This window comes from Haemorhous mexicanus, chromosome 2, assembly GCF_027477595.1.
Source record: "Haemorhous mexicanus isolate bHaeMex1 chromosome 2, bHaeMex1.pri, whole genome shotgun sequence".
Lineage (NCBI taxonomy): Eukaryota > Metazoa > Chordata > Aves > Passeriformes > Fringillidae > Haemorhous > Haemorhous mexicanus.
This window is the reverse complement of record NC_082342.1, coordinates 29,545,383-29,571,500: the sequence shown is the minus strand read 5'-3', so window position 1 is coordinate 29,571,500 and position 26,118 is coordinate 29,545,383. Positions and strand designations below refer to the sequence as shown.

General features: G+C 46.5%; 1 protein-coding gene across 1 annotated transcript in view; it reads left to right on the top strand.

The window, feature by feature from the left end:
- CD58 (CD58 molecule) overlaps window positions 1-23,047 on the top strand; it is a 46,453-nt gene extending 23,406 nt beyond the window's left edge. Inside the window, exon 10 of the mRNA XM_059838076.1 lies at window positions 13,103-23,047. The gene's annotated coding sequence lies outside the window, so the exon portion shown is untranslated. The remainder of the gene's footprint in view (window positions 1-13,102) is intronic.
- Window positions 23,048-26,118: the final 3,071 nt, after the last annotated feature.

Here is a 26,118-nt window from a genome sequence, read left to right as displayed (position 1 = left end):
TTTTGGTGGAAGTGGCTGAAACTGCTCTCAGAAACTATATCAGTTTTTGTCATTGTCTCCATTCATCCCATGCAATTTCTTACTAAACAGCACAGAAGGGTCTCATATAGTGTGGTTTTGAAAATTTCTTTGACACCTGGTATAACTGACATTGTTTCCAAAGCAAGAAGCAACAGCCTTCAAAAATAGTAAGCAGTTGTGGTTAATTAACCTCAGTTGCTGGAAGTCTTCAGAATAGTTTGTGGAATTTTGGAGCTTGATCAGAAGTAGAAAAACCCATTTACATGGCAGGCTGACATAAGACCAAGAACTACAATCTTGCCAGTCTCTCACTGCCAGCTTTCACCCTTTTACCTTTGCACAGGTTCTTCTGTGCATGAGGAACTTCTGGTAGAACTGCAAACTGCAGTTTTCAAAGCAACAGTGAAGCTTTTTTTTTTTTTAATTGGTATTGTTGTTTCTTTGGGTTTTATGAGGGGTAGATTTTGGGGTTTTTTTCGTATAAGGATATGAAGTCACATTTGGGAGAATAAATTCACCTAACTTCTGGCTGGTTTTGGTGACTATTTGCCGTGCCATTCCCTGTGTCCTTCTCTTCAAATGTCCCCTCAGTAACTAAAGAAGAATAAACTTTGTTTTTCTCCGAAAAGTTTGTGTCCAATCTTACTTTGCAGTGAATGGGAAAACAGGCAGTTTTCACTAGCAGAGAGTAGAAGCTCACTAAAAATGCAGCTATTTTTGGCCTGTGAACAACTTGAACCCAGGAAATGCTGACTGTATTCCAGGAAGTGAGCCTACCCTCTGATATCCCTGATGCTGGTGGTAAGACCTGTTATTGTAAATAAGCAAACTCACACTGAGTAGAAGCTGCTGCTAAGTACTTGTGCTCACAAGACATAGCCTGATTGATTCCTTGGTCCTGACTCTCCTTGTTTTATACTAGCTTTAACCTATGAAAGCAGTGCCTACAGGAGATGTTGCTCCTAATTAATCCCGGAATAAATGAGATCAGAGCTCGATATCTGCCGCAGAGCTTAAAGTGTGAATTTTGATCACAAAACTCAACCCACAGTTGGGCAGGCAGCTTTGTGTTGTGCTGACATGCCCAGCTTTCAGTTTGCAAACACACTGTGCTGGATCTCTCTGTGCTGGTGGAAAAGTTGCATCTTCCACACATTAGCATTGGCTGTGCAACTGTTGGGAGCAATCTCTTACAGATTCCTGTGTGTGTCCTGTGAGTTGAGACAACCTGCATCAGTGCCTAAGAGATAGCTTCATATGGAGCTGCACAAGCAGAGGTGAGAGGATTGGCTTCCAGCAGCAGGACTGCAGCTAAAGCTTGGGGAACACCAGCAGGCAGCGTGGTTGCCTTGTGAGCTGACTTGTATCTGTGCCTTAAAACCAGGGACTGATTATGCCTGGCAGACTGGAAGGAGGTGACACACACTGTGTGTGGCATCCTGCTGCTGGAACACAGGTTTGCAATCCTCTTCAAGCAGTAGCAGCATGATTTAGGGACACCCAAATCAAAAGGGCAATGGGGGCTTGTCTGCTTGACCATCTCTGGGTGCAGTTTGAACTGTGGGGCAGGTACAAGGACATGAAACATTTCTAGGGACCCTAATGAGCATGTAGCAAAATTCTGAGGAACTTTGCCTTAGGCATGACCTCAAGGGAATTTTCCTCTTTAAAAGATGGTGCGTGGAGTTGATTGTGGGTCATCATGTTGGCCAGTGTGGCTTAACAAATGCAGTCATGGGAGAAACCAGTGTATCCTGTGCTCAAGGACACATTTAAATTTCTAATCTATGAAGTTTTATATGAAAAATGCAGCTGCTTCTTTATCCCTGTTGGATATCTGAGGAGATGCTTGCGGGTCACAAAGCTTATCAAATTTTTCTATCAGCTGTGCCTCTCTACCTAGAAAAAAAAAATTCCTAGCCTTATCAGTTGCAAGTTTCTTTCCAATTTAGAACGTGTTTTCCTCTTCTATCATACCCAGTTATATTTGTTTACCATTGCTTTTCACTGGGGAGTATCAGTGTACTTCAAGTATGCAGTTTGGATCCTCTTTTGCTTTGGAAGAGAGGGGAGAAGAGAGTGTAGAGTTGGAGCAGGAAGATGGAATGTAAGTTAATGGAACAATCACTAATTGGTGGGGGTAAGTGCAAAGAAGATCCAGAAATTCTGTGCAGAGTACTGCAAAACAGACAATTTTAGGGCTACAAAGATAAATTAATTCCAGAATAACCTTTTTTAATGCTGACCTTATACTGCAATAAGCTGTCTTGCAGTCCTGACAACAGATATTGGCATTTTCCATTGATATCTGCGTTTTCCTCTAGGTCTGATTGAGAATTACATTTTCAGATGTTTCACTTCCAGTTACAAATTCTCAGATTTAAGTAATCGTTAAGCTAAATTAAACAACTAATCTAACTAATCACCTTGATATTGGTGATGGTGTCTCTCATTTAAGCCAGAGGATTGTCTCAGAGAGACAACACTTGAAAAAGAGTCAAGAAGCTTTAAGTGCCAGAATGGCAGCCTGAAGCTCTGTGTGTCTGGGTGACATTGCTCTGCTGGGGCAGGACTTAGACCCAGCAGTGCAGGAAATTATTCCCAGCTTCCCTCTGCTGTGTGGAGTGTGAAGCTTCCCAAGGAAGGCCATTGATTCAGAGGGAGAGAAAAAGGCTCCTTGAGATTAATGACCTATGCATCAGCTGGTTTGCATTAAGAGCTAGGAGGCAGGTTGCTGCCCACTTACTAATGGGCATTTGTTGACGGTGAGGGTGATTTGTCATGTCGGATGGTTGGTTGTATATGTTTTCAAGGGCCAACATATTTGGTTTTTTCCTAGAGAAATTATAAATTGGTAAAGACATTTGTAAAATAAATGAAGCCACAGGGGCTAGCTTCTTAGCTGGATAGCTGGTCCCTCGTAGGGTAAGCACCCCAGGCAAGCAGTCTCAAGGCCGGATACCTCAGCCCTCTGGAGGCTGGGGTGCCCTAGGCCAGACTGCAGCACAGCCGTGGCCCCTAGCAAGCTTAGTGATTGTCAGCTCTTAGTGAAAATCAGCTCTTCAGCTCTTAGCTTGCTCGTAGGGGCTGTGGCTGGCCGTGGCTTCTGGAAGGTGGACGAAGATGAGAGAGGAGAAGGCGGCCAAGAGTTCCATGATGGTTTATTCTGAGGGTCTCGTGAAGGGTCTTGAAGCTGCTCTTCCAAAGAAATGGGCCAAGACAGCCTCTTTTATAGGGTTAGGGAGGATTGAAAACTGACCAATTGTAAGGGTTAGGGAAACTAGCCTATGGGGTCACAGAGAGATAAGCAGGCCTGGAGGACCAGAGTGAGGACTCCTGGTTCAATTCCTATGACTCAGCAAATACCTATCTCTAAACATCCCTCCACGGAGCCATAGCTGGCCCTGCGCCTGCTACAAGCATTCAATATTTTAACTTATCTTTAGGACACCTGAAAGAGGGGCCTGTACCCTTGGGGACTTGATCTCACCAATATCATCAGGACTCAGGGTAATGCAAAGCCAGCAGGCAGGATGAGCCAAAGCTTGGATTTAACAAGAAAACTGTGAGGAACTGGCTGTGGGACTTTGAGGTTGAGAGCCAGCCCACAAGGATGAGGGACTTGTTCCCTGCAAAAAGATGTTGTGACTCAGGGATGCTGCAGATCACATCTCCCTTTACATCTACTCTGAAGTGTGCCAGGGTCCTGGGAAAAGCTGCACTGGCTTCCAGTGGTGTGGACCCGGTTGGTTCCTTTGGGCAACCTAGCAGGCAAAAAGTCATGGGAAACAATACTTGATTTGGGATCACTGTTACGTGATCTCCAAGTAAATAACTGTATGGGATGCAGTCAGACTACAGTTCTCAGGCTCCATCATGGCTCTGAACTATGAGTTTTGCTGAGCAGCACTAAGTATGAAAGTCCTCTGGTCAACTCTGGAGCATATTAACCAGAACTCATTATATGCTTTTTCTAATCACTGCAGTGTCACAGTGGTAACACACATATGGTGATTTGGAACACTGTAATCACTAGTAATGTGCTCCACATTCATAATTATTATTATTATTTAATAATTATTTATCATCTGGTTGTTTTGCAGTTCTGTCTTTCTGAAGCCAAATAAATTAGGACAGAAGTTCATTGCAGCAGCAAAGTCAAACACTGAAAGAACAGAGATTGCTGAATTCAGTATTTTCTGCAGTCTTCCCTTACTCCCCCAGTTGTGAAAACAGACTTTTATTTTCAGCAGATTCCTGTTGTTGGTAGAAAAATGATCTGCTTCAAGATTTATTTTGATTTTTTTGCATTAACTTTGTGTAACCCACAGGCTTTTGGAGATGTACTTTTAAGTAATTCACTTTCTCTCAAATGTTTTTGAGTTATAATGTTCACATCATAGCATCTGACCATTTCCCAAACTGAAGTGGATGTGAGGAGAGGGTCCTTTCATCTTCTGAAGCAGGACAGCTCAAATTTGTGCAGTTGCCAGTTCAACACAGACATTTGCCAGTGTTTACCTTAAATCCACATCCACCTGAATGTTTTGGTTTATGTACAGCATGGGGGAGCTCAAACAGATGTACAGATAACATCCAGTTCTTCAGAAAGGCATTTAGCAGCCTCCTCATTCCTGTATATTCCTCCTCATTCCTGTTGTTTTTGTCTGCCTGTCCACCTCCCACCTATATCTGCCCTGTTGGTGTTGAGGATGTAAAATGTCAAACTGACAGTTCAAGTGCAGCAAAACAGTAAACAAAGGTGAGTAATGAGAAATCTCTATCTGAGGCTGCCCTGCCTGCCATCAGTGGGAAAACATGGGTCCAAGAGAGAGTTTGCTGTACTGTCTCAGCCCCATGAAGACGGACGCAATCCTCTACCATTACCAATCCTAGCCATTTTAAACTTCTGCCTTAGGAGTAGAGCTCTGTGTCTCTGTGTGTGTGTGTGTGTGTGTGTGTGTGTGTGTGTGTGGAGAGGTGTGTGCCATTACCTGGAAGAGCTGTGGGCTTGGGGGGACATAATTCCAATCCTGATGGAATTCTATTTTCTCTCATAATAAAAGTTCAGGAATCACAAGATACACTGCCTATTTTCTTTTGTTCATATCTAAATTGTCTCCAGATCCTCAGGCTGAGGATGAATTCCAGTTTAATAACTTGTTTTGCATGTGTGATGGTGGCCTAAGAGTGCTCCATTATATCTCTGGACATAATCACTTTCTAATTTCATCTTTTTTGTATTTTTCTGTTTGTAAGCATGCAAGACACTACCTCTGTGATCAGAGCTGTTTTACCCACAATATAGTTTTTTTGACCAGCATGTCATAGGGACAGTAAAAGAACAGTGGCTTTGGCAGCTGTTTCACCCAGCCTGCACAAGTGGCATTGTTGCTGTTCTGAGCATGTTTCTGTAGGGCAATGGTCTGTAAAATGTTGGACTTTTCAAAAGGTCTAAGTGATGTGAAGTGCCCTATGTTCTCAGCATCCAACACCAAACAGGATAAGGATCTTGTTGAGAAGCTGAACTTTTACAGGGAATTGCATCATCAAGATAACATCAGTTATACAAAAATAATAAAGTCATCAATTATGTTGTGATTGGCTTGAAAATCATAAAACCTTGATGATTATAGACAAGAAACAGTATGGGGCTGGAGATCTGATAGAAGTAAATATCAGACTGATTCACAAAATTAGGACAGCTTGTTTGCAGCAGGTGGTAACTTGGATGGCAGGTTCTGGCAGAAGCACAGCAGAGCAGGACATGCGCCTCTTCCCTAGAAATGTTTTCCTGAACTTGACTGCAACTTTGTCCACTGTGGAAATATTTCCAAGTGCTTCTGATATGACTGGCCAGCAGGCACCGCTCTAAGATCAGCAATTGCTTGGCTGCTGTGGCATTTGACAAAGAGCTCCAGTTTCCTTTTATGGTGGGGGAAATGGCGTCCTTATAACTCATGACCCCAATCTGGAGTGTATTTACCTGCTCCCTGACACAGGGAAGGGGTTGCCACAAGATTTACTCTTGGTTACTGTAGGCAATTCTTGGACTTCTCCTGGGTTTCAGGATACATAGAGATAGCAACAAAGCATTGCTGGCAGGTAGTTGGACAGGAGGGAGGTAATTTTAACAGCTGATTATTTAATGCTCTCTGCTTGGAGGTTTCTGGAGGATCTACCTACAAAGAACTAGAAAAACAGATTTCCTGAGGAAAGGCTTCTGCTTCCTGAATTGGATTTTCGTCCCTGAATTACTCAGTGACTTGCAACAAAATGCCCTTGTGCAAACAAATATGGTCGGTGAACTCCTCAGCCTTCTCATCTAGACAGGACCTGTTCAACTGCACTTCTTTCAATACAGCTGCAACACTCCCTGCCCCCCTGTGCCCCCTCCCACCCCTCACTGCCCTTCCCTCCATCCTCTGGTCACACAGGATTGTATCCCAGGCTATCAAAGCAGTGCAAAGCCTGAATATTGCAGACTAGCTCTAATTAAACCTCCCATCCACAGAGGTAGTTTAAACAGGTACAGCTCGGACGGACTGAATGTTTCCTTTACTGCCTTCTGGGCTTCTGCCTTCTCTGCTCTGATCTCTTCAGAGCAGAGATCCTGCTGCCTCCTTGGAACAGGTAGGGGAGGGGGCTGTAGGAAGAGGGCAGAGAAGAGACAGCTTTGTCACCATCTGAGTGACCTTTCTTCTTTTTGGATTGAAGTGTGACCATTTCCTCTATGTGCTGACATTTGCTCCAGCCCTGTTCTTCTGTCACTTTCTTCATCTCCGCTACACTTCGTGATTGCCTTTTGTTTTACTGGTTTACTCCACCCATCCCCATGCTCCTTCCCTTCAACTTCTCCTCTCCAGGGATTCCTCTGAATGAATCTGGCCAACACAGCAGGCAGAGAAAGGACAGCCATTGATCTGCTTTTATTACCCAGTTCGCCTCATTCCTGTATGTTGAGTCTGTCATCTTTGAGATCTCAGGCCACTTAAGGCTTTTGTTTGAGAAGGAAAAAAAGAGGTATGAGGATCTCTCTCTTTTTTTTCCTCTTCTTCTTGCTCTGCAGATCTCCTGGGGTACTCAGAGTTTGACCTCTGTGGATTCTCACACCCTGTCTGGAGCTGCAGGAAAATCAACTCTTGAATAGCACATAATTTCTTACTGATATTTTGTGCGTCATTTTGTTACTGTGTTTATGCAGTTGTTGCTTGCAAACAGCACGTTGTGAGTTTGGCTCCATCTCCTCTCCCCTCTCCTCTTCTCCACCCCATTCTTGCCCTCTTGTCTTTGTTTGGTCCTAGTTTTGTCATGATCTAGACAGACTGGAGACTTCCAGGCTCCAGAAGACCTGCATTTCTAATGTAAGAAAACAAGTGGAAAAACGCTTAATCTTTTTCCATTGGACTGAAATCCTACAGGCTCCTTAATCTATTACAAAGTCACATAAAGGGCATAGGCAGCATTTTTTTTTCTTTGGCAGTCATCTTTAAGGGAGGCGAGGGGTGGAGCAGACACAACTCAGTTGATAAATCAAGAAACCAAGAGGTAGGATTCCTGATTTCTGCTCTTGGAAATCTTTTGCCACTTGTTGGCTGTCTCGCTCAGAGCTTGTCATTTTTTTTTTTGTCAAAGTTTACCTAGCTGTTAAAGAATAGCTGTTGCACTTGCCTGCAGGAGGTGATTATGGAAAAGGTAACATTTCCTTTAACGGCTGAGCTGCGGTCGATTTAATTTGCAGTTTGTTATGAAATGGTAGGTATTGTTTTACCTCTCTTCATCCCCAGGCTGGGAGAACAGGCACAGAGAGTTCCAGAGATAAATGGTGAGCTAAATAATTACAGGCCTGGCTCCCAGGGAGGGTTTGAGGATTAATGGCTGTTTGTATAGCACTTCAAGATCCTTAGCTGAAATCTGCATTGAACTCTGGGGCATTTCAGGCTGCAGGTGATGGGTACCCTCAGGCTCTGGCAGAGGCCAGTACTCAGAGTATATCACATCTTTTGAAGCCGACACGCAGCTCCAGGGATATGGCTGGCCAGGCTCATAGGGGAGGTTTATTGGAGATCTGAGAAGTGCTCCTATGTAGAATGGGAAGGTGACAGGGAGGACTTGTCCCTTCAGGCTCATTTCTTTCAAGCAGATGAGGCTGCTTGAAAGACGGACTTGAGGATAAGCACATCCAGTGAATGCTTCTCTAGCCATCTTTCTGGTCTCTCTGTTGATTAGCAGTATCCCAGCTGGTAAGAAGTCAGTGCTCAGCTGTCATGGATATAAGAAGCAAGCAGCTTGAGTTGCCTTCTGATGCCAGCCAGAGCTTCCTTGGTCTTTTCTCCTCAGCACCCCATGGGTTTGCATTAAGCCAGAACACTGCATTTCAAGTCTTTGGGGCTAATATTCCATGAATAACCACAACTTCTCCAGGCTGGGACGTTTTCTCATTTATCACAAATGAGGAAACTTTTCTGTCAGGTGCCTGCAAATTGTTGGAGTGCCAGTCTAGGGCTTTTACTGCCCTAGAAGGAAGTGCTGAGAGCATTGCTTTCTAATCTTACAGCGGATTTTCAAAGGGGAGGCTGTACTGTGGGAAGCAGTGGAAGATTAAAATGCATTCAGCCAGCTTGCACTTGTTTGACTACAAAAGCAGCCATCAAGGGCCGGGCACTTGAGGAAAGTTCTCCCTATCCTGTGGGAGGAGCACATGCATTTGGGAAGGTCCTTGAGTGCAGCAGCCACTGAAGGTGCAGGAGGGAAGAATCTCTCCCTGCGTCTCAGGAGTCCCTCAGGGTGGTGCAGGGAGTTCAGTGCTCCCAGCACGGCCCTAAGCAGCAGCTGGTGGTGCTATGTGCCAGGGCTCTCGTGGCACTGAGGTACAGGGACTGTCAGAGGACTGACTGTCCCTGCAGTGACTGTGGGGAAATGAGACAGGACATGTTACAGCTGGGGAGTCTGCACTGAGCAGATGCAATGAGTCCATCCCAAATAATTTGCTACTCATCTCATAATGAGGAGGAAGGGAGAACAGCTCATCTTTTGTAGTCAGGGACCTCACCAGCATTATTATTGTCCATCTAGTTGTGGAGAATATGCTGGGGAACAGATATGTCATCTGATCTTTGTCAACCCTTTTGTTTTTCTTCTCTTATAAAGTGTTGAGTCCTGGTTACAGGCAATGCAAATAAAAGTGTCAATTCCCACCACCCCTGCCTCCGGAGAGCAGCACACTGGAGAGGAATGAAGGGCCATGGGAATACTAAGCATTATCTTATTATGGAGACAGAGTGAGGACAGAGGAAGAACACAAAGAAAACACTATGATAAGACCACACAGATGGTGCTTATGTTGGGGAGAGCAAACCCAAAGAGACTTCAAGAGACAAATAGATAGGAAGAAAGATGGAAACAGAAGACAGAGCAAGACAGGCAAGGAATGGCAGAACCACCTTCTTCCAGTCTATCCAGAGAGTGGCAGGAGCAGACCTGGGGCTCTTCATCTGTGAAAAAAACAGTTTTCTGCACACCATTCTCCCACTTTTCTGAAATCTCTGCTTTTGCTCCTCCAGGCAACCTTTAATCTAATATTAAGCCCCTTAACCTCTCTAATTGTTCTCTTTCAGTGTCAGCTGGTTTCCTATTAACCTTTCAATCTCTCAGTAATGCAGTTACTTCTGACTCCAGCCAGACCCAGCTCTAAAGCTTTACCTCCGGCAGTGAATTTTCCAAGCTTTCACTTTTTTTTTTCCCCTCTTTCTTTTCGGTAATGATTATTACTGCTGTTAAGAAGCCAGTTTGAACCAGCCTCTAAGTGCACGAGGCTGAACCAGGTGGAGTCTATAAATAGCTCTTCACTAACCTTGTACCTTATTTCATTAGGTTGATTGGCTTCCCTCTCTCCACTTCATTGCACCTCTATCTCTCTCTCCCCTCTCCATTATTGATGCTGGCTCTTTTGTTACTATCCGAGACACCTGCTTGCTGATAGCAGGATGGATCAGCCCTAGGTTTTTCCCTCCTGAACAAAACAGTGTTGTCGCTGGAGAAGCACCTCTAGAGTTTTGTGACAGAGGGAAGGCAGAGGGTGAGGCAGGTCTGAGACAGCAAGTCAGAAAGTGTCTGTGCTGTGCAATAGGAAAATTGTGTGGCTGAGCACCAGGGACAGAGTTTGCCACCCAAGGGCTGCTGGGTTTCTCCTGTGACACACAATGTGATCATACTTGAGTGCAGTCTCCTGTGTGAACCCCACTGCACTGTCAAAGCCAAGGCATGTGCCCGAGGACAAATGGTACTGCAGTTCAAATCAAGCAGATGTACACGTCCAGAACTGTCTGCTGTTCCTGAGACCAGTCCTTTGGCCATTTTGACATCATTAGCCAATTTACTACTGCTGCTTGACCCTGCAACCTGGCAGAGCATAGTTTGTTTCTTTGACCACCATCATGTCTCAGCTCAAAAGCATTTTCCTGCTGTGCCTCCGTAATTCACCTTCTTCTTCTAGTGCTAATAAAGTTCCTGAGCTCTGCTTCACCATGGTGCTTCTCCTTAAAAACTGCTCTTTTCTGTTTTTTTGTAAAATACAATAAATATTTGCACCAAAGACTGAATTAGGCAATTGCATAAGCTGACCTGAAATGTCTGGGGCCAGTGTAAATCACAGCTCAGCTTCACAAGTCTGTGTCTGAGTGGCGCTTGCAAACTGCTCGTGTGCAGCGATGCAGTGGGGCAGAGCATCTGCCAATGCTTCACAAGTACTGGGGGTGCTGTTGCAGTAGCTTAACAGGTTTTGTTTGGTGGATTCAGCAACAGCCATGGTTTCTATAGGTGGGGAAACACCATCCCAATGCAGAAGAGCTGGGATTGAGGATCCAGTCCATTTTTCTCCCTGAAGAAAGGCAAGTTCTTTCCCTGTGAAGCCTTCTTTTTCCCCAAAGAGAGAGACTTAGAGGAAACTTTCCCAATCTATGCTTAGGCTGATGTTTGCAACCTTTTGCTTCAGCTCAGAAGAAGGATTTGTGTGTCTAAAAGCTCTTCTGTTTTTTCTAGCTGTATCATTTGTCTAACACCAGCTGTTACCTTTCCCTGAGAGTCCTGCCTCAAAGTCAACAGAAACTTACCAAAATAATAGGAGCCATTCTCTTCTGTGCTCTGTACAGCTCTGTGTGTTCCTACTTGTTCACTTACTGCTATTCCTTGTTGTTGGAAGGGCAGATTCTGGCAGCAACAAGCCTTTGTCTTATTTTCTGGCAAACAACCTCGGTCTGCAACAAGACAGGAAAGGCAAACAGTGAAGAAACGAGATCTGGTAAAACTGGGGTTAGAGGAGAAGGTTAACTTCTGGCAGCTTCATTTTTTAAGTTTGATGGGGGAAAGGTTTTGTGAAAGCACCACATGTATGGAAAACAAATGCCCTCCATCCCCTCCAGAGCAGCTGACAGCTGGCATTCACACCTGTTTAATAATACAGGTTCTCCAGGATGGCTGTGCGCTCATTTTCCATTGCTCACAACCTCCTTGTCTTCATGTTTATCCTTCTAAATTCCTGTGCCTTGCCTTTGCTCCTGTGTCTTTTAGGTACCCAGGTCTCAGCGGGACGAAGGAGGCTCCCTGGGGGCTGCAGCAGGGCCCCAAGGGGGTCACTGGGGCAGTGCCTCCCTCCCTCCTGTCTTTCAGCCCTCCTGGGGACAATTCTGGTTGCTGTGAGTTATGGAGGGAGCTTGGGAAACTCCTCGTGTCAGGACTGAGTGCCTCATGGTGAGAGGGTTTAGGGCTGAGTCAGACCCTGGCTGTGCTTTGGAGGCCTGGGCTCAGGCCAGGATGTTGCCCAACATTTATGGTACAGAGAGGGGCCCAGAGGCCTCGGTGGCCCCTGAGGCCTGTCTGCACCCTCCTGACAGAGGCCCAGCACAACCAGGGATGCACCTGGCCCTAGAGGAGGAACCAAGGGCTGAGTCGAGCTGGCTTCTCCTTTCCCTCACATACTGCCATGGTCTGGGGGCTCTCAGAGCCCCTTTGAAACGTCCTGGCCCACCTGCCCTTCACGGAGGGTCCCTGGCTGCCTTCGGGAAAGTCAGAGCCCATGGAAAGGCCACTTGCCCTGCTGATGAGCACGCAGCAGGCCCTGGGCTGTGCCTGGCTGCAGGGAAAGGGGAGCACAAGTGACCCGAGCCAGCAAAGCCTGGCGGGATGGGCACTGTGTGGCTGCAGTGACATCTCTCTGTCCCGCCTTGTGGCTGCAGTGACATCTCTCTGTCCCGCCTGCTGAGACAGCTGCCTGTCAGTGAAGGTGATGCAGAGTCCTGTGCAGCAGAACACGAGTTCAAAGGAGAAGCTGATGGCAGAGGTAATGCCCATGGCAGAGCTACCTCTGCTTTTTTGATCTGTATTATGACAGGTGAATGGTATCAGACCCATTGTTAGCTACAATCCAGTTGCCCATTTTGCCTGGTTTCTATGGCCAGTCCCATCTATTCCCCTTCCCTTGGGAAGCTTCCTAAATATTTATCCCAGTGATCAATCATATGACCCCACAGTAGCAATGTGATACGGCTTTAGCTGTGCTAATCAGCTTAACTTGGGCCCCTGACCCCTGTCATCTTATTTTAGGAAAAAACTTTATACAGTGCCTGGCAAGGGCTGTTCAGTCCTGAGGATTTAAATCCAAAGTGAGAAATAGCAGCACAGACTTTCGCTTTTTTGTTTTGTAGCCAGAATTCAGTTTACCATTATTCTGATTTGTCATTTCTCTAGGAGGAGTTGAGCTTTGAATAATACACAAAGACTGCAATTTCATGATAAAATACATGACTCTTGACTGTTAACAAAATAGTAAATGTTGAGTGCTTTGGCTGAAGCACTTAAGAGATGTTCAGTCATCCAAATAGACTAGGACACTGAATCCCTTTCCTCCTTTCTCCTCCCAACTTTAAATGAGGCCCTTTAAACAAAATGGGCTCTAGAGAATAGTGTCTGGAGCAGGGGACTGAAAATACGTGCCTTGAACCCCAGGGGGGTTTTGTGGGGAAGATATCAGAGGACAGATGGACCCAAATATAAATATATTCTTGAAGTGTTTTTTTCTCCACAGAGATGTCTCAACTCCAAAGCAGCAGCAGAAGTCAGAGGTGAATGAGCAGCCAAGAGCAGCCAAGATCCCAGCTCATCAACCGCTCATACTAGCGGGAGAAAGGGTGCTGAAAGCCAAGCCTCTTTCCAATGCTCCAGGAGTGCAGCACAAGCCCTACAGACATTTTATGAAAATATGAACTACATCATATCTGTAGAAACTTGTTTTATTAGAGACATGAGTACTAACAACCTTCTCTGCATAATCTCTGGAGGAAACAGACTGGCTTTGTAAGGGAGAGACAGATGAGAACAAACTATACTTGGATAAAAGAACAACTGGAAATATGTTGTGTAAGAAGAGGGTCTGGCAGAAACTGAGCACTTTCCACAGCCTGAGAACTCCTACCAGTGGCAACTTCTGTCATTTCTGATGGCGAACATCCCATGGGCTGCCAGGGCAGGAAATGTCTCCACACCCGCCCGAGGGCTTTCCCAGTACATCTGCTGCAGCAGCCTCCTCTCCCAAGTTACTGAAGCACCATCTGGATGCAACAAGAGGATCTTCAAACTCCTGTTTGCCGCATCTTCAGCCCTTCCCCCACCCTATAAAGCACATCTTTGAGTGAGTTCATCATCCTTCTTTCTCAGCAGGTGAAAATATCCTCCTTTTTAGCATCCCAGGGAAGACATGGCAACTGCTGAGGTGTAATAGCAAACTTTGAACATCCTCAAGGCTTTGGAACCTGTATTGTCCTCTTGACACCCATGACTTGAATATAGTCTGGAACTGATTAACTTGACTGCTTCAGTCTCTGGAAGGCAATGTTCTTTCTGCAGTTAAATATTTACTTATCATTGCGCATGGACCAGGCATTACAGGAGCCTGAGCAACACTTGCATTTTCTCCCCATAAACTGAAAAACGAGCATCCTCCATTATTTCAGTGCTGCCACTCCCATCCATCATGGGAGTCCAGTCATGTCCTATTCAACCTAGCCACCTTCTTAGCTTCAGCAACATTCCTAAACCATGAGATTTGTAGCCCGCACCATGGGGCGGCCACATTGCACATCCAAAATATTCCTTGGTTCCAAAGTCATCCTCAGACAACAACATGAATCCTATTTCTGAAAATCATGTCTCTCTAGCACTTGCAAGCACCTTTGCATGACATTGCCTGGGGAGAATTTGAGCTCTCCCCTACGCAGTCTTCCACTGGCAGAAGGACTTTTACAATAGAAATAATTTCTATCTTAGGCAGCACCACAGTGAAGTGGTAAAAATGAGAAAATCTGAAGCATTGGTAGGGGCTTTTAGAAATACGGGGGCATTCCCATCTTCCTTCCAGTTCCTACCTGCTGTAAATGCTGGGGTGGGTACATCTGACATGCCAATATACCCAAGAGGAACATATCACCCCTCTCTGCTGCTGCCCAGCATCAGACTGCTCCATCCTGACCACAGCAGCTCAGGGAGAACTGTTTGCCAGCGCCAAGACTGGGTCTGGCCCCAGGATGCCAGCAGGTTGGCACTTTGGTGCCAGGTTGGCTGGATCTTTGCAGGGAGTGAGGAGAAGCTGGGAGGTGTTTTGGCTCTGCTCAGGCTGAGTAAACAGAGCAGCTTTTGCCTGGGAATAGGTGCTGACCACACTGGTGACGCAATGATGTCCCTGTTGCTCCTCCTGGCAGGGGGAGTCTCCTGTTTCCTCTGGCTCAGGCAGAGACTCCTTTTTTTTTTCCCCACCCCCTTGGCACCCAACATTTAGCTTACCATTTCAGTCACCAATGACAGCAACCAAAAAATAATACCAGTGTACTCAGTTAATCCATAGGAAAATCCCACATCGGCACACAAAAGGTGGAGACAGCGCTCCCGCATTTTCCCCTAAGGGCCTGAGGCAATGGAAATTTTCTCAAGCTCCATTCATTAACAGAATAGATGAACAGTTATGTAAGGTCACATGAGGGAAGTGGTTGGTCTTTGGTCAATGAAAGAGTTAGTCACACATCATTGAGCTGGATGGCCCTGGGAGGAATTGTGGAGCCACCCCGTTGCATGTTCAAGGACTGAAGAGGGAGAACTTTAGCTATAATTCCTCACTATGCCCTGAGCTTGGGCACCACCTTTACAGACCTGGTATTGCAGGAGTTACGTGGTACTGCTGAGCAAAAAAGCAGGGATTTGAGGTCTCTTGAGATCCTCCACACTTTCCTCTTCCCAAATCACTCAACCCTCCTCTGAAGGAATTAAGAAACTACCTCATGATCTTGGGGTGCCAGCATGCAGTTGTGCATCCCCCCAGCCAGTCTGTTCTTGACTGGGTACTCAGAGGGTACGTAACATGATACAATTCAGCAGTCACAGGGCAGATAAAATCTGTATGAGGGCTCTCAGGAACCACTAGAACATTGCTAGGACATTCAGCTGGGGGAGGATTTTCAAGGATCTCCTCTTGAATTTGTCCATTACTGAAGTGATTTGGACTTTTTCTCTCCCTCTTAGAACAAAGGATGATGCCATCATACAGAATTTCCATGGGACTGACTGTAGGAGAGAAGATATGGCACTGACTGGCATCCAGACTTCAGTACCCAGTTAAACATGGTCTGCAATAATATTCTCCCACTTCTCACCAGCTCACATCCTTGTCCCAAGCAGCCCAGTTGACAGTCCTCTAGGTCCTCTAAATTGGGTTACCTTGGCCCTTGGCTCTTCTTAGCCTCTGCTTTGGGGCTTTCAGCTCTGACTTTTAGACAAGGATGTCTTGCAGACAAATCAAACCAGCTTTGTTTGCTCATTTGCTCTAATCCCTGGATGCCGAGTGACTAGCTTCAACCTGCTAGTGTACTTTCACCTTGCAGCCAATCTCTTGAAGGTCATTTCAGACCATTGGAGAGGCAGGGTGACAAAGCTTGGCTGGCAGCCACCACAGACACGGAGTAGCAGTCACCTGGCACCAGCAATCTGCAGGACTCATGGCCTGATGAGTGCAGAGGGCAGAGGATGCCCGCAAAGGAAACTTGTGTTGGGCAAGTGGAGAGTGTGGGTGCCAGGCTGTACCTGTACCGTGATCTCATGCCTGAGGGCTGGTAACAGCTGTCACTGTGCAAACCAAAGTGCCTCCCACATTTTCTGGTCTGCCCTGAGTGCTGAGGCTGTGAAACCCCTCCTGTGCGAGGAGGGCACCCTAACCCACCCGGGAGGGGCTGTGGCGTAGATCCGACCCTCAGGAAAAGCCCAGCTGTCTCCCTGAGCAGGTGGCTTCCAGGAAGAGCCACATTCCTGACTGTGAGGAGCTGAAAGGACCGTGTATGGGATATGCCTTAAAATAGGCAGAGATGGAGGAACAGAATTCAGGTCCCAGGCAATGTGGACTCGATGGCATCTCAGGCGTTTGGTCAGGAAGGGAAGTGCTGCTGAAACTACAGCTGCCTCAGCCTTGACTGCAAGTGTGGCTGATAACCTTAGGGCTGCTTTCACTCAAGGAAAGGATTCTGGTTGAGATTTTTGGTTTTTTCCAGCCAAATTCCGTTCTACTTTATTGTCTTCTGGTTTTCTAAAAGCCAAGCTGAGCTGAAATAGATTTCCCCTTTCCCAAACGTTTGAGATATTGTGGAAAGAGGTCTACCTTATATTTGGAGAAAAAGTTTAGATCCCTAACATTCCAAATAATTGATATTTTTCTAGGGGAAATGAAGCCCTTTTTGAAATATTTCATTTCAGTAACCTTAAAATGGTCTTTTTAGAAATCTTACTATATTTAGCCTTTTGGCTTTTAATAACTAAGTATTGTATTAACAACCAAGTATTGTATAAGTATTGTATATCTGCAGTAAATTTTTTTCCTAAAAAAATATCAAAATGTTATGATAGAACCTAGAAAAGGGATTCCCTCAGCAGTATTTTAAGCTGGCAAGTTCTTTCAAAACACCTTTTCTCCAAAAATGATCTTGTTCTGAGGAACCAGCAATACATTTGAGAAAAAGTTTGATGAAAAGTTTCCCGCAAATTCTCCTGAAGCATGTCTTTTCACTGTAAAGCACTTTCTGGCCATTTGCAAGCCAAGCAGTGATGGGCTGAAAGACAGAGCTTCTTGATGGCAGCTGGAAAATGCAATGAGATGAATTTTGGCTTCCATTCACTCTTGCTGTGTAGTTTGGCTTTGCTCTTTGAAATAGTTGCTGTAAGCTCCCCACTGAAAAAATTCACTGCAGTATCACCGCAGTTTTTTTTGGTAAAATATTCTGAGACTGCAGAGTTCTAAGAGCTGTTGGGACAGCACACTTTGGGTAACAGGACCCCAGAATTGTGCAGGGCATAACATCAGTGAGCAGGAGGAGAAATGGGTTTTTCCTTATTGCCCACCTGCTGCTTGGCTCTCTCACTGGCACAGCCTTGCAGCGTCTGCTGGAACGCATGGCACCCGGAGACCATGTGAGTTAATTATTAAACAAAATGGAATCATTATGCCCTGTGCCACTGCTGTTCCTCACATAAATCTGCTGCACGGTAGAAAAACGATCCCGTGCAATGAGGACAAAGAAACCTTTTCAGGATGAACGCATTTTCTTCTGCTGGAGAGCTGCTCTCCCTTCACCTCCCTGGAAGAGTGATGCATTTGGTCTCCATAAAGGTGGGGGATTTTGGAAAGACAAATGAAAGTGATACAGAGCCTCAGGGTACTGATTTCCATGAATAATCTCCCCAGCTGTTAGCCTAGGTCTGGAGCCATTTCCTTTCAGAAAATACATTTCTACTAGCAACATTTCAGGAAGGAAAGGGAGGAAATATTTACGAGGTACCTTTGGCATTTCAAGGCTAGCACAATTTCCACCGAGCTTCCCTTGAACTTCTAGATAAAATATTGACTCCTGGACATGGTGCAGAGGCCCTGGCAGGCTGTCAACCAGGAACACAATTAAGAAGACAGTCTCTGGTGAGATAGCATCCAGTACTTTAAAAAGCATCTGTGATGAGTTTCACTTGACTGACATACAGGAAAAGATGAAGACTTACAGGTGAGATCCCCAGATGCCAGCCACCCAGGGAAGGGTCCCCTTAGCTGAAATAGCAGGTCATCTCAGCTCTGGGAGGGGACAGAAGAGAGCCAGTCTGGTTTCTCTGCTGTGAGGGTTTCTGAAGCTTTTTCTCTTATGCACAGGGGAAAGGGTCTCTCCTCTGTGGCTGTTCAGCCTGGCAGACATGGGAGGCCCATGAAGGGCAGGTCCTGTGGTAAAAAGGGTGCATGGCCTGAGACCCCAGCAGATGGGGGTCCACCAGCTGCAGAAGTGCTCTGGCTGAGGGGTAGAAGCTGAGATACTGGCAGAGGGTGGGTCAGGCCATGGGTCTCAGGCTATCTTAAATATTTGGCTTGCGTCCATCATGCCCAGCTACCACGTGGAGACAGATGCCCAAGTCTCAGCCCTTCACCACTCAGCACAGTGGCCCTGTGGAGGCAGAGCTCTGTGGCTAGAAGTAAATAGATGGGCAACAGTGCTTGTTTCCCTGGGGATTTAATTCCTGAGGATCTGTGCTCCAAGCACTTCTGCAGGCAGCCTGAGTACTTGACACTGGCGTTTCGCTGTCCCTGTCTTTGCTGGCCAGTGCCAAGCTGAGTTGGTCCTTTGCTGCCCTCTCAAAGAGGGCAAACGTTTTGGAAGGAGTCCCTCTGCTTTGCCACATGCTGTAATAGCAGGGAAAGAGAAACATAGAGGTCATGTGGCCTAGGCAAAGCCAAAAAGCAAAGGGACTGGCAAGGCTGGCTGTGGCAGCCAGGTCTCCTGCCTCCTGGGAGGCAGCCACTGGCTTATAATACTACTTTTCTGAATGTTGTTTAAAGGGACAACAGAGAGCACACGCCTGCTCCTGCTGGGCTCAGTCAGTTGTGTTTGTGGTGGCTTTTGCTTTTCTTCAAGAGTTTACCTTGGCTCTTTCCCTACTGCTTCATTGGTACCCTGTGAAAGGACTGCAGTGACCCTTGTCCACTGGATGCAGAAGTGCCTGGAATGGACTGAGGAGTCAAGAAATGTGCATGCTCCAAGGCTGGCTAGATGTGTTTTGCAGGCCGGCTGATGCCCAACCACAGCTGGATGTGAGACGTGTGATGAGGGCCTGTCCCACTCCCTGTCATGTATCACACACCACAGCAGTGCTGTGCTGTGGTCACCTCCTGTGGTGACCCCAAGGGCTGCACACAGCTGCCCAGCCTGCCCTGTAACCTCTTGGCTGGGATGTTGGGCTCCACCCCCTGTGTGGTGCTGGGTATCTCTGCATTTCTGACGTATCCCTTTGACGAGGCACCTCCTCCCACCTCCAGAGTCACACAACAAACACTGCCTCTGCTTCAGGGGTGCAGGTGCTGTGTCAGAGGTCCGTGGTAGCCTGCAAAGATCAAAGTTTAGCAGGCTCCTAAGGGAAAGGAAAGCTGGTGAGTAAAGGGCACCTGGCACTCCAGGGCTGTGTGGTCTGTTTTGTCACCACCTCTCCTTCACTCTGTTCCCTGTCCCCTCCTCCAGAAAGCATCACAGGGAGATGGTTTGAAGTGGCCTATATCTGCAAAGACTGGGGAATGCCTGGACATGAAAAAAAGGCACAGCTGAAAGCCTGACCTGCTTTGGGATCACTGCACATTTTCATTCCTTCCTGAAACAAGCAAGGGCACATCCTTCCACAGGGAGTGGGGGCAAAGCCCACCTCCTTGTCTGTGCTCTGAGTTAGCTGGATGTGAAATAGGTCCAGTTCAGGGGAGACCTGAGATTGATTTGAAACCTGTCTCTTGGTATCTATAGTCCACTTTGGTGGTTAGGTTCTTGGTATCTTTCCACTTCTGTATGTTTACTGCTGCCATGAGCCATACAGGAACTTTCCTCTCTTTTTCCTTTCTGCCTCTCTGAGCAGTTCAGAGGCCATATGTCATCAACTGGACAAGAGCTAACTGCAAAATGTGTTAAATTAATGTGAGTCCTCTATTTCCACAACTGGCTGACTCAGGGAGCTGCAGTCACACAGAACAAAATCCTCTCTAGTGCCTTTCTGCATTGGTATTTCTGGAGAGCTCACATGGTTGAAGATATAAGGGCAGTCTGGTCATCCTCAGGTCATTCTGAACTAGTTCCCAGTGACCCCTCAAGCTGTGCCTCTCTCCTGCCTCCCTGCTTGTTCGAGGTCTTGGTTTAATCTTTGCAGAGGAACAGACACCCTTCTGTAACCAGGCATCCTGCTTTGCCTGCCTAGAACCAGGGCCTTGCAGCTCAATGCTTTGTGGACTCTCAGCACCTCCACAGCATCATGGCCAATAAACATGCAAGCAGCTTCCCTGAACCACTCTGTGTAAAATAATCAGCATCCTAGCAGGAACAGGGTGTCTCCAGTACATGTCACATCATTTAGGTTCAGCTTAGCTCTAAGTCAGTGTTTACAGGTGGATTATTTTTAAGTAGAAAGTCAAGTGAATCTAGTTCATGGATAGGTTCAAGCTATAAAGAAAATACACAATAGTCATGCAGAATTAGGATTACTCTCTGTAGAAAGAAGTTCCTTCAGTGCTCAGTATCTTGGCTAACTCATGAGGCTGACTTGTCTGTGCCCTAAATCAGGACTAAAGTGCTGAGAAGAGTCCTAGAACTTCATCTTTCCTGCCTCTGGTGATAAAGGCAACTGAGGAGATAGCAGGATATGGAATCTGGGCAGTCAGCACCTTCTTTCTCTTAAAAGGGACTGGACCAGCCTTCTTCTCTTGCCTACTGTAAACCTTAGCTTCCTTAGCCATTGTGTTGGGAAAATACATGGAATTAAGTAATTTTGTCTTCCCTCCTTCCCAAAGAACCTTTATTTATTGTTTCTACTGTACACCTTGATTTCAGGATGTTATTTTGGATTCGGATGTTTAAGTATTTTCCCATGCCTGCAGCCTCGCTGTAACCATACAAGCCAGAGATTAGGAGATACGTATCACAGCAGGGGATCTGGCACAGCATCCGTCTTTCTTCCTCTACTTGGGAAGAACAGGGACAAATATTACTTTGAGATGAAAGAGAATGTCTTCACTTTGTTAGGAACAGGGCACTGATAATAGCTCTGCCTCACATGCTTGGCTAGCTTTGTGCCATACCTTGGCAGGCTGCCAAGCTGGAGTTCAGCTGATCCCTTGCTATCTGCAAGGGGAGGCAGAGCCAATGCCCACTCAACAGGACTTTGTCCTCCCGATGGCAGGCGGCTTATGAAACGTCAGCCTTTGCGTGTGCTGGCATGGCAGCAAGGCTCTGGCCCTCACAATGGCAGTGTTCTCCGTGGGCTCGGCTGGAAGAGGCTCATACAGAGTTAAACCTGTGCTTTGAGCACTTTTCAGCAAGATCCCATCAGTTATTGGCAGAGACTGAGGCAACGGCTTCGGGCTGGATGCACTTTCCACAGCACGACTATGTGAACAATGGTACGCGTGTGTGCGTGTGTGTGTGTGCGGGCACATAGATGAGTCTATATTGCATGTGTGCTCTGTACATGCAGGCTAAAACCCACGGGCTTTCAGAGCTGTTATTAATCACCAAGCACATTTCATACGTTCTGTGGATGGGGCACAGGGGAAGGCTGGCCTCGTCTGACCATGCCATCCAGACACTGTGCCTTGGGCTCCTGCTATCGCAGCGCTCTCTGTGCTGCTGCCACAGACCTGTTTGCATGGAGAATCTCTTTGCCAATGACATTAATTCTTTCCTGTTCAGAGATGTTTTCAAACGGTGAGAAAATACTGTTCTGGCTTCTGTAGTCCTTTCAAAAGGTGAGTTAACTGTTCCCTTGGTGCCTTCATGTCTGGATCTGCTGCTGGCAGGATTGGGTGCATCTTCCGAGCACAAGTGGGCCCTATGGCTATTTTTAAGTTAAGGGTTAATAAGGAGGTGGGGCTCTGAAGAGTTTTGTCTTGTTCCTTACAAGGTCTGAGCTGGGACACCTTCCTCTGAGCATCATTTGCACTAGCTGCTTGCAGAGGGAGCTCTGCCTTCAACCTGATTTGAGAGAGCCGGACAGGGTGCTTGAGAGAACTCTCTCTGGCATGTAGGAAAGTAATTCATTGGCATGACTGTGGTTTCCCAAGCAATCTGCTCTTTTGTTGGAAATCAAACTAGCTGACACAGGCAAGGGGAAATGTTTGTTCAGTTTGAGATCAGAGGCTCTTGTTTTGAAAGCTCAGTTTTATCCTCAGTCCCAACTTCTCTCCATACACCATTAATCACTTGCCTGGGAACAGAGAGTTTGAACTGTCTCCAGAGCTATACAAGCAGATTTGGTGGCTGTCAGTAGTACTCTGTAAATAAGTACCAGCAGGCAACTGTGTAAGTAAACAGCTTCTTTGGGAGCACCAGTGCCTTTCTCCACAGTTTACGTAGTGCAGCGGAAGGGCTCTGTCAGCTTTTGCAGGGACAGCCCAAGCACCACACACCAGGCAGGGACAAGCTGCAGCTTCCAATTGACAGTTTTACCTCCCGCTTCGCTGCAGCTCAGGAAGAGCGGGATTTGTATTGGGAAGCCGGGAAACCAGCTGTGTCACAGAAACAGCTGTGCCATGACATCATCTTTGTCCCTTGGTGTGTGTGTGTTTCAACATAGGCTTTAGTTACACAAGTGTGCACTCACTTTACCTACGGGGACAGCATTCTTACAAAATGGGTTGTGCCTGCCAGAAGAAAGGCATGGTTTTAGGATGGATGAGTGGGGGACAAATTCTATTTTAATAGAATATGTAGGCTTCTACAGAAAGGCATTCTGGTGCAACTGAGAGTAATATATATCCTGAGACCTTGAGAACTCTTTAAAGTATTCCCCCCAGAAAATATTTTTATGACCATTTACATGAAATATTTCACGATTTCTTTTGTACCTATGTGTGTGGTTGAAATGTTAATAAAAGAGATGTATTTTCCCTTAAAGGTGTTCATTTCCATTAAAAGGCTATTTTTCTGCTAAGTAATACCTGTTGTGTTGTGGGTTTTTTCCAGCTGGACAATATTACCCAGCCCTCAGGGGCCTGATGCTATTGGGCAAGACTCAAATTATTGAACCACCAAGGATATAAATAAATGCTGCTAAATGGCTTAGCTCAATGGCTTTTGCCCTTCCTGGGGGATGGAGCTCATCTTCCATCAATATGATTAGCGGAGGAGATTGTGTATTGATTAATTGTCCAGACTCATTTCTCATTAGCTGGCAGTAGCCTGTGATGCTTGACCTTTTCCACCGGAGTCAAAGTAGCACACTTTACTCCCTAGTGGTTGGGTGCCCAAATTCCTCAGGCTCTCCAAGGTCCATGCTAACAGATTTGATAGCTCTCATTGAGGGTAAACAACCCCACATCTTCCTCCAGGAGGCCTCTGGGGCAGAGCTGAAGCTGCCTGGTGGGCTATGGGGTAGCACACTCTGCTACTCCCTTGCCTCTCTAGGAAAAAGCATCCCTAACGCACAGAACTTAGTGAAAAAGCAGCACAAAAAGCATCCCAGAGTGCAAGTGTGCTCTGAGGTGTGCATAGTTCTCACCTGTGGGACCATGACTGCTGAACAGCCTTAATCACCCCAGCTTGGCACTGTCCATAAAATCAGTGTTTTCCTGCCAGGGCTGGAGTGCAGTCAGCTGGGCGTTGCTGCTTTCCCAGGGAGGAACTCGCAGTCCCACGGGCAAGGGAGTGCTGGTGCAGCTGGATGGGGCCCCAGCGCTTCCAGCACAGCGTGTCCCCAGGTCTCCAGCTTCCAGAGCTGGCACCTCTCACTGCCTATTGTGTGCACGGCGGGGGTTTCAGCACGAGTGTTAACCTGTTCCCAAGCTGCACAACAACACCCGGGCACCGCCGCTGCACTTGGAGGGATATTGCTTTTTCCCAGCTGAGCCTGGCTCTGGGTCAAGTGGGATAAGGAGTTAGAATTCACAAGCTCTATTCCTGTTGCTGCCATGCAGCATGACCTTGAGCAAGGCCGACGGGAGGGGAGGGGAGATGGGCCCGTGACAAGAATGTACTTTGCTGTGCTATGACAATTTGCTCCTCGGCCCAGCAAGAGGGAGCATCATGTCACTCACCTTAGACAGCACAACCCTCTCTGCCTGGGATGGAAACTTTGTGGAGGAAACACACATTTTCCACCTAAGGAATGCTACCCAATGGTGCTGTGCCGAACAGTGCTGTACCCAAGCTGTGGACAGGACTGTGGTCCTGATGGGAGGCTCAAACACTTGGATGACAGTGCTGAAGATATGTCTATCATTTCTGCCTCCACCTGTGTTGTCCAAGGCAGCACAGTTGGGTTGAGATATCTAAAAAGGAGGCACACTGCCTGCACTCCCCACCTTCCTGGCAGCTCTCACCTGGTGCCAAGGAGCAGACAATAGAGGTGTTGGAGCTGGCTTTGGTCAACAACAACATGCAGGTTATTTAACCTCTGCCACCATGATGTATGATGCAAGTAGTAGTAGCTGCCTGCCTCCCGGAGAAGTGAGTTTCTCCATTCAAACTTGTAATTGCTGCCTTGAAGCAAAGGCTGTTGTATGTTCTGGTCTTGTGCTGCTACAGCCTGCTTTCCTACTTTAAATCAGCAGGCCACTACAGAGCTAGGATCTGGGTAAATCTAAATTAGGATTACAACTTCTGTGCTGCTGAAATCTGAGATCTCTTTTCAAGATTTCAGGTTTTCAGTGTAGACAAGAAGGCACTCAGGTCATCTCTACATACCTTCTGAGCAAACAGAGCAGACTTTATCAGGCATATGCAAGTTCTTCCCTGCAGCTTCTTCATTTGGAGTTCAAGAAAAAGCCTGTGGAATAGCAACAAGAAGGAGAGAAAAACTGAACCTAGAAGAAAATGAAAAGAAGAGATAGGGATGGCTTGAGGTCAGATGCCAGGGAAGTATGAGTCCATAAACCTGGAAAGAAGAAGAGGTTGCAGGAAGCACTACAAAGGGCAAGAGGAAGAGACTAAACAAAGCTATAGAGACCAGGAGGAGCACCAGAAAAAACAGCCTATGTGAGTGGGAACACTTTAAGATAAATCCTGTAACAAACGGGATTTGGAATTGAAAAGGTGCTTGTCAGGAAAAAGAATAATCCAGTGATTCCTTTCATGTTGAGGCAAATGAGGGAGATAGATTCCCACTGAAATGGAAGAAGGATGACTGCAGATGCTGCTCAAGGCACTTTACATATCTCAGTAAACCATGTCCTAAGAGAAGAAGGGCAAATCCATGGCCCAGACACTACAGATTCTTTGGGAACTCCTGCCAGCAGTGTATTTTCTCTTTGAAGTCATCAGAGAAAGAGGACCTTCCTTGGCAGCTCGAGTGTGCATGTGGCAAAACACAGCCTGCCGGGAGCGAGACACCCGAGACAGGCTTTGGACTAAGACATAGGGAGGAGGGCTTGGGATTTTGTCTGGGCTTTTTAGGTGGGACTTGTGTAGTTTCCATCCTGGCTTTTCATGTTTAGTTGAAGGAAGAGCATAGATATTAAGATAAAGGAACGTATGAGAGCAGGAGTGTAATACTAATTTGAGCAGGAAACCAATACTCAATCCAAGATTATATAACCAATGTAAATGGGAAACTAGGAGAAACAATGGAAGTACCTGACTGCTAAGACAAGGACCTCATGAGCAATATTCAGACTGTGTATGCCAGGACTTTCAGGGGCTGGATAGACAATTGGCATGGCTGGACCTCTGGGACTGAAAGATTTGCACTGCTCAGAGGAGCAAAGACCAGTGGAACATGTGGTAGAATTGTCTGTGCATTATATTGTTGATTGTGAAGGCAAAAGCAGGAGCAGAAGTGATAAAACAGATTTTATTTGGGTTCAAATCACCTTGAGGAAAGACAGCTGCAGTTCTGCTGCTGTTATCCAAGGTTGTGTCTGGATGTTGATGATGGCCCCTTATGTTTTTAGAATGTTTTGCAGCACCAGGGATTGCCATTACTACAAGTCTTAACTTCATACATGGAGGAAAAATTGCTACTAACATCGACTAGGCCTTGGATTTCTAGGATGCACTGCCTGACATTCCT